The sequence below is a fragment of the Rhinopithecus bieti genome, unplaced genomic scaffold, assembly GCF_001698545.2.
Source record: "Rhinopithecus bieti isolate Rb0 unplaced genomic scaffold, ASM169854v2 scaffold_23569, whole genome shotgun sequence".
NCBI lineage: Eukaryota > Metazoa > Chordata > Mammalia > Primates > Cercopithecidae > Rhinopithecus > Rhinopithecus bieti.
The window spans coordinates 95,953-105,377 of NW_016810816.1; positions in this window are offsets into that span (position 1 = coordinate 95,953).

Below are 9,425 nucleotides of genomic sequence, written 5' to 3' on the forward strand. Positions count from 1 at the left end.
TCCCCTCCCCTTCCTTTTGACCATGAGAATGCAGGTATTTCTTTACGATTTTGATTTTATTTCCTTTGAATAAATACCCAGAAGTGGGATTACTGGGTCATTCGGTAGTTCTATTTGTAATGTTGTAAGGAAGTTTTTACTGTTTTACGTAATGGCTGTACCGATTTTTATTTTCACTAACACTGTGCAAAGGTTCTCCTTTCTCCTCATCTTCATCAACACTTGTTATCTTTTGTCTTTTTTATAATAGCAATTTTAACAGGTGTTAGGTGATGTCTCACTGTGGTTTTGATTTGCATTTCCTGGACAGTTAGTGATATTGATGGACCACCCTTCCCTTCCCCCTTCCCTTTCCTTTCTTTTCCCTTCCCTTCCCGTTCCCCTTTCCCTGCCTTTCCTTTTTCCTCCTTTATTCCTTTTCTTTCTTTTCTTTCTTTCTTTCTTTCTTTCTTTCTTTCTTTCTTTCTTTCTTTCTTTCTTTCTTTCTTTCTTTCTTTCTTTTTCTTTCTTTCTTTCTTTCCTTCCTTCCTTCCTTCCTTCCTTCCTTCCTCTCTCTCTCTCTCTCTCTCTCTTTCTTTCTTTCTTTCTTTCTTTCTTTCTTTCTTTCTTTCTTTCTTTCTTTCTTTCTTTCTTTCTTTCTTTCTTTCTTTCTTTCTTTCTTTTCTTTCTTTCTCTTTCTTGTTTCTTCTTTCTTTCTCTTTCTTTCTTCTTTTTCTTTTTGAAATAGGCTCTTGCTCTGTCACCCAGGTTGGAGCAAAGTGGTGTAATTACAACTCATTGAAGCCTCAAACTCCTGGACTCAAGGGATCCTCCTGTCTCAGGCCATTGAATAGCTTGAGTAGCTGGAACTACAGGCACATCCAACCACACGCACTAATTTTTAAAATTTATTGTAGAGATGGGGTCTCACCATGTTGTCCAGGATGATCTTGAACTCCTAGCCTCAAATAATGCTCCCCACTTGACCTCCCAAAGTGTTGGGATTATAGGTGTGAGCCACCACCCCCTGCACGAGCACCTTTTCATATACCTGCTGGACATTTGTATGTCCTCTTTGGAAAAATATCTTTGGAGGTCCTTTTCCTATTTTTAAATTGGCTTGTTTATTTCCCATTGACTCGTATGATTACATATATATTTTCGACAATCTCTTACTGAATCATGGTAGGCAAGTATTTTCTTCCACTTGGTAGTTTGCCTTTTCATTTTGTTAATCTTTTCTTTTTCTTTTTTTTCCTTTTTTTTTTTTTGTGTGTGCTGTGCAGACAGTTTTTAGTTTGATGTGTTCTGTTTGTTCACTTTATTTTCTTGCTAGAGATTTTGGTGTGATTTTTAAAAATAATCAAGGAGCTTATTTGTATATTTAAGGAATTTTACAGTTTCAGGTTTTACATGTAAGTCTTTAATCCATTTTGAGCTGATTTTTGTGTATGATGTAACCTAAGAGTCCAATTTTATTCTTTTGCATGTGCATATCTACTTTTCCAAGCACTGATCATTGTATAGATTATCCTTTCCCCAGTGCATATTCTTCATGCCCTTGTGAAGATTTTTGATTATATATGCATGGTTTTATCTGTAGGCTTCTATTCTTTTCCATTGGTCTATGAGTCTATTTCTTTAATAATAAAAATAATGCTAGGGGATTCACATTTCCTGATTTCAAAATGAATAAACATCTATAATAACCAAAACAGTTTGGCACTGGTGTAAGGATGGAAGTATAAATCTGTGGGGAAAGAATAGTCTCCTCAGCTAATTGTGTGGAACAGGAGGGAATCTACATGTAAAAAATGAGTTTGGACCCTTATTTGTGAACACACAAAAATCAAATTTAAAATGGAGTAAAATTCCTAAATGTAAAAGCTAAAACTATAATGTGTTAGAAGAAACACAGATATAAATATCTGTGGCCTTGGATTTTGCAACATTTTCTTAAATATGACACCAAGAGCATAAGTGACATATCAAAAATGGACTAGACTTCATCAAAATTAGAAATTTTACCTCAGAGAATGCCATCAAGAAAATAAAAGACAACCAATGGAATAGGATAAAATAGATGAAAATCATATGTTTGATAAGGGAATTATACCTATAATTAATAAACAACTCTTACCACTTAATAATAAAATCACAAGTTACTCCTTTATAAAAATGTCAAAGGATCTGAGTAATTGTTTTGCCAAAGAAGAGGTGTGAATAACTACTAGTACATGGCAAGATGCTCAACATTATTAGCCATCAAGGAAATGCTAATCAAAACCACAATGAGATACCACTTACATAAACTCTAATGGCTATAATAAGAAAGACAATAACAGATGTCGAAGATGTGGCAAAATTGGAAGAATCATATATTGCTATTGGGAATATACAACACTGCAGCTACTTTGGAAAGCAGTCAAACATCTCCTCAAGAAGTAAACTGAGTGGACATATGACCCAGCAATTTCACTTCTAGTATATACCCAAGGGAAATGAAAACACTTGCTCATACACAAAATTCTACACAAATGTTCAGAGTAGCATTATTCATAATTAAAAATATTATTCTAAAGTTTATATGAGAAAACAAAAGACTAGCATAGCCAACACAACACTGAAGAAGAACAAGGTTGGAACACTCACACTACCTGATCTCAAGACTTCTATAGAGCTAAGGTAATCAATACAGCATGGTATTATTAAAAGAATATACACAAGTTTAAGATAACAGAATAGACAGACCATAATAGGCCCACATACTTATAGTCAACTAATCTTTGACAGACTAACAAAGGCATTTCAATAAAGGGTGATCTTTACACAAATAGTGCTGGAACACTTGGATGTTCATATTCAAATAACATAAGCCTAGACATACACCATACATATTTCACAAGTGCTGACTCAAAGTGGATTATAAGTCTAAAATGTAAAACTAGAACTATAAAACTTCCAGAAGAAAACATAGGGGAAAATTTAGGTGCCCTTCAGTATGCTCTTCAATTTTAGATACAACACCAACAGCATAATCTATAAAAGAAAAAAAGAGACCGGGCGCGGTGGCTCAAGCCTGTAATCCCAGCACTTTGGGAGGCCGAGACGGGCGGATCACAAGGTCAGGAGATCGAGACCATCCTGGCTAACCCGGTGAAACCCCATCTCTACTAAAAAATACAAAAAACTAGCCGGGCGAGGTGGCGGGCACCTGTAGTCCCAGCTACTCGGGAGGCTGAGGCAGGAGAATGGCGTAAACCCGGGAGACGGAGCTTGCAGTGAGCTGAGATCCGGCCACTGCACTCCAGCCTGGGCGACAGAGCAAGACTCCGTCTCAAAAAAAAAAAAAAAAAAAAAAAAAAAAAAAAAGAAAACAAAATGGGTAAGTTTAAGTTATATCAAAATTTAAAACATCTTATCTGAGAAAGACACTTTTATGAGTATCAAAAGATAAGCCACAGACTCTATGTAAACTTTAACAAACACATTTCTGATGAAGGGTTTGTATACATAATATAAAGTTCAACAATAAGCAAAGAAACAATCCAATTTAAAAAAGGGTAAAAGATCTCAACAAACATCTGACCAAAGAAGGTATAAAGAAGGCAAATAAGAACATGAAAAGATGTTCAACATTATTTTTCATTAGGTAATTTCGAATTAAAACAATAAGTAGATACTTAGAATGGTTACAATAAAAAATTAAATATCAATTATTGTCAAGAATGTGGAGCAGCAAGAAGACACATATGTTCACTCTGCCAGCTGAGAGCATCTAGGAACAATCATACTGTCGGAGGAGTCAGCACATCTATCACCCAGATCTGGTTTCTAGTACCATCCTCCAATTACAAAAATCCAGGGCTTCTCAAAGAAATTACTGATTATGGGAATACTGCAGGAAATATACGAGATATACTAGCAGTCAATAAAAAAGTGCTAAAAATAAATCAACAAAAACACATCCCATATACACAATTATGAGTGTTTGTCAAAAGCACACAGGAGGCGAGGGAAATAGCTTCAGTGGCCAAAGCTAGAATGATTTGAGCTACACAATCAATAAAGTAAAAGTAGAAGGAGGTAGAGCAAGATGACCAAATAGAGTCCTCCAGTGACTGTCTCTCCACACGAACACTAAATTAAACAACTATCCACACAAGGAAGTACCTTCATAGGAACAAAAAATTGAGGGAGTGACCTCAGTACCTGGTTTAAACATAGTATTAAGAAAGGAGGCACTGAAGAACTTAGGAAGTAAAGACCTGCATTGTCTATACCACCCCTCCCTCAACGGCAGGCAGCATAGCATGGGAGAGAGAATCTGTGTGCTTGGGGGAGGGAGAGGGAAGTGATTGTGGAACTTTGCACTGGAACTCAGTGCTGCCCTGTCATAGTGGAACACAGCACAGGGCAGAATTCTGCCGGCTCACACAGAAGAAGCATTCTGACAAGCCCTGAACTAGAGGGAGATTCCCTGCTTCAGCGGTAAAAACTTAAGTTTGGGCTTCACCATGTGCTTGCTATGGTGGTCTGAAGTCTAGAAAAATTTGAGTGCTAGTCAGGCCACAAGGTCTATAGTTTAGGGTAAGCTCTGGTGATAGACTTGTCTTGGAGGCAGTGGACATGTGGTGTAACCAAGTGTGACACTAGCTGTAGTGGTCAAGGGCTCACCTGTGCTACCTCTCCCCGACTGCAGGACGTGCAGGTTCCAAGACAGACTCCTGCTTGGCGGATGGAGGACTATGGCCTACAACATGGATAGCAGCTCAGCTCCAGTGAAATAAAGCACCAGGCAGATTCCTGAAGCCGTGAATTCTAGGTCTCTGCTCCTGAATGACATTTCTAGACCCACCCTAGGCCAGAAGAAAATTCACTGTCCTGATGGGATGAACCCAGTCCTGGCGGAATTCACCACCTGCTGACTAATGTGGTCTAGAGCCTTGAATAAATATCAGCTGAAGGCAGGTAGTAGTGGCTGCAGACCCAGGTGCAACCCTGCACAGTGCCAGCTGTGCTGGCCACAAGGGTGCACCCATCACCCCTCCTCCAACTCTAGGTAGATCAGTGTGAAGAGATACTCCTTCTGATTGCAGAAAATAGAGAGAAGAGAGCAAGAGATGTTTCCTGGTAACCCAGCGGATGCTCCCTTATCTTATCTGCAAACCCCCAAAATGTGAGACAGGTCTCAGTTAATTTAGAAAGTTTATTTTTCCAAGGTTGAGGATGCACCCGTGACACAGCCTCAGGAAATTCTGATGACATGTGCCCAAGATGGTCGGGGCACAGCTTGGTTTTATATATTTTAGGGAGACATGAGACAGCAATCAATATGTACATTAGTTCCATCCAGTAAGGCTGATACAGCTCAAAGCAAGCCCCCCCACCCCCACCCGTGAACATTTTAGTTCTCCATAAGTCCTGACAGTTTTTCCTCTATTCTGATGTCACAATCTCCAAAGTCATCAGAAACCTGCATTTAAGAGCACCTGTTGGAGTTTTATAGCTGATTATAAAACTACCTTCTAAAGAGGACCAAAGCAAGACAATCATGTCAAGAACACTCCAAGAACAATTGTCCATGGATAAAAAAATGTTGTAAGGTAGCCATAGTCAAAAGACACAATTGACAAGGAAATTTGTTACCTTTGTGGTTCACAATAATTTTAACATAATAATTATGATTATTACTGATAATGTACACTAAGTTATATCAGAATTACAGGAGTTTCCCATAATTTTGGAACACATACTAATAACATATTTATACAAATACAGCCCAAAGAAAACCAAACACCATTTCATATTTGACAATGCTTCCTGTATACTTTTTATACCCAGTAAGCCAAACTATGTCATTTTTTTGGACTTTAAGGAACCTAATGTCTTAAAAGATTAATTAGGTTACAAAAGACATAATTTATAATTTTATTTTGGAAAGTTTGTCAAATATAAAAGGTTTTAAACACTGGATATTACAAAATAAGATTACAGGTCATTGTAAAGTAATTTAATCAAAGTGATAATTCAAGGATTTCCAAAAAAGTGAAAACTTTCATTCTTTGAGCAAGAAGGCTTAATTTTCTAACTAAAATTCTAATTAAAACCGCATGAAGCCAATTACATTTGTTTTTCAAAATTTTGTAAACAATCAATAAAATTTAATTTTGATTATAAAATATAACTTCCATAAGCCTCTTATAACCTTTATTAAGGAGTTGGTTAGTGCTGCAAGAAAACCTTGTTCATCTGACACGGGAGTCCATATACTGGTTTTGCATCAGTGTGCCTTCTGTACTAATGATTGGTTTACAGAGAAATGGAACTTATTTTATCTTTCAAAATTGGTTCTTACAATCGTATGCTCCCACTTCCTCTGCAATAGTCCCTGGCCTGGGCCTTGAGGAATTAAATAGCTTAAATTATTTTGCCTTGTGTCTCAGGAATGCAGTTTATTTTGACTGGCATCTTCTACAGAGCCTGAAGATGAGGCTTTAATTGCTGTCAGTGTTTAAAATTTAGCAGGACTCTGTTTCCTTTTTAGACCCAGGAGTTAAAGCCCTGTAACTCAATGTTAAATTGGCTTAAAAGCACATGCAGGAAAATACATGGATGTAATAACCTTAATTTTAAAATTTATCTCAGTTTTGTTTTCCTAAGCAAAGCAAAACTGACCATACAACACTTTTTCTTATATAAAATTATTTTTCCTTAAGCATGCCTATAAGATTAAGAACATAGCCACAAAAGGGTAAATCTAAGAGTTACTGGCCTTAAAGATGATGTAGAGACAGAGATGGGGTAGAAAGTTTATTTTAAAAATAATAGCGAGAACTTTTCAAACTTAGAGAAAGACGTGAATATCTAGGTACAACAAGGTTAAGGAACCTCAAAAGATTCATCCTAAATAAGACTACCTTAAGGCAGATGACAATCAAATTCTCAAAGATCTAGGATAAAGCAAAGACCTTAAAAACAGCAAGAGAAAAGAAGCAAATAAAATATAGAAGAGCTTTGATACATCTGGCATCAAGCCTCTCATAGGAAAGCTTACAGACTAGAAAGGAGTGGGATGGAATATTTAAAGTGATGAAAAAAAATTCCAACTTAGAATATTATGTTCATTAAATTATCATTCAAACATGAAGGAGAAATAAACCCTTTCCTAGACAAACAAAAGCTAAAATATTTTATCAATGCCAGACCTGTCTTATAAGAAATTTTAAAAGGAGTTCTTCAATCTAAACAAAAGTACATTAACAAGCAACAATAAATCATCTGAAGGTATAAAACTCACTGGTAATAGTAACACATAGAAATACAGAATTCTCTAACACTGTAATTGTAATATGTAAAACTATGTATACCTGTAGTGGGAAGACTAAAAGACAAATCAATTAAAAAAAAAAAAAAACTACAACAACTTTTAAAGAGATAGACTAGATAAAAGATATAAATAGAGATAATAAAAGTCAAAAGGCGGGGAAATGGAATTTAAGACGAGTTATTTTCTTTTGTTTTTTGTTTGTTTGTAATCACAGTTAAGTTGTCATGAGTTTGAAATAATTGGTTATAGAATGTTATTTGCAAGCCTCCTGGTAACATCCAAAAATACCTATAAAGGATATGAAAAAAATAAAAGCAAGAAATGTAAACATGTCACCTGAGAAAAATCACTTTCACACAAAGCAAAATAAGAATAAATAAATAAAAATGAGAGGACCAAAAAAAACCCCAAAAAACAAATAATAAAATGACGGTGTAATTCTTACTATTAATAATAAAATTGAGTATAAATAGTCTAAATTCTTCCAGAAAAAGATGTGACTGAATAATAATAAAAAAAAAAAAAAAAACCCAAAGCCCAACCATATGCTGCCTATGAGAAATTCACTGCACCTGTAAAGATACGCATAGACTAAAATTTAAGAAATGGAAAAAGATATTTTATGAAATAGGATCCAATAAAAGCAGGAGTAGCTATATTTACATCAGATAAAATACATTTGAAGACAAAATCTATAAATAGAGACAAAGAAGGCTATTATTTAATGAGAAAAGGGTTAATTCATCAAGAGGATATAACAATTGTAAATATATATGCACCCAATGCTGGAGCATTAGAAGAAACAAAGAAGATATCATTCAAGCTAAAGACAGATATAATAATAGCTGGGACTTCAACGCCCTACCCGCAGAATTGCACACACCATCTCAACATAAAATTAGCAAAGAAGTATCAGAGTCAACTGCACTGTAGATCAAAAGGACTTAATAGACATTTACAGAATATTTTATCTAACAGCTTGCAGAATACATATTCTTCTCTTCAACACATGGAACATTCTCAGCTTAGACCACATGTTAGGCCAAAAAACAAGTCTCAATTTTTTTTAAAGAAATCATATTAAGTATATATTCTGACCACAATGGAATAAGACTAGAAATCAGTAACAAGAGGAACTTTGGAAACTATATGAACAAATGAAAATGAAACAATGTGGTCCTAAACAACCATTGAGTGAATGAAGGAATTAAAAGGAAACAACTTAATGATGCATCTTAAAGACCTAGAAAAGCAACAGAAAATCAAACCAAAAATTATTAGAAGAAAAGAAATAAGATTGGAGCAAAATAAATGAATTTGACAATAAAAGAATAAAAAAGATTAATGAAACAAAAATTATCTTTTTTCTAAACTCCCAAGGATGTGAAGAAAAGGCAATATTGACTCAAAGTCTACCTCTATCCAGAACAGCTGAATGAATTTGAACAAGATACTCAGGATTTCAAGATATGAGATTTCTGCTGAGGAAATGTATAAGAATTAAGGCCCAATCGGTAGTTGATACATATAAAAAGTCTAGTAGTGCCTAGCAGATAGGTGTATAAGTTAGTTTCCTTTCATGTTTGTACTCTTAAGTGATGAATAAATATTTTTGTTTAGCTATTAGGAATTTCACTACTTTCTGCCTCACTTGTGCATGACAAGCATCTCTGTCTTTCTGTGAATGTTTATGAACACAACAACATTCATTGAAGTCACTGCATATTGGTAGAATTTCTAACAAATAAGACAAGAAATAATACTAGGGTGAAAAACAACTTGATTTAATCAATATAGTCAGAAAATGCACTGTCATATATGATGAGCAATTAAGCAAACTACATGAAAATTTAAATCCATAAGCATTTCAGTTTAAATAGACTTATTTTCAACCAGAGATAGAAAAATCTCCATTGTACAGATACTCTATTTCTGAGAACTTGAGAGAAAATTTTTAAAATTTTAATTAAAACATTTAAATTTAAAAATTAAAATTTCCATCACTAAATATAAAAATTTTCTTCATTAAAACATAAAAATCCCATGTGAATCCATATTCAATATAATCTTTTGAATGAATTCTAAGGAAGTTGAGAATAATATTTAAACATATGAT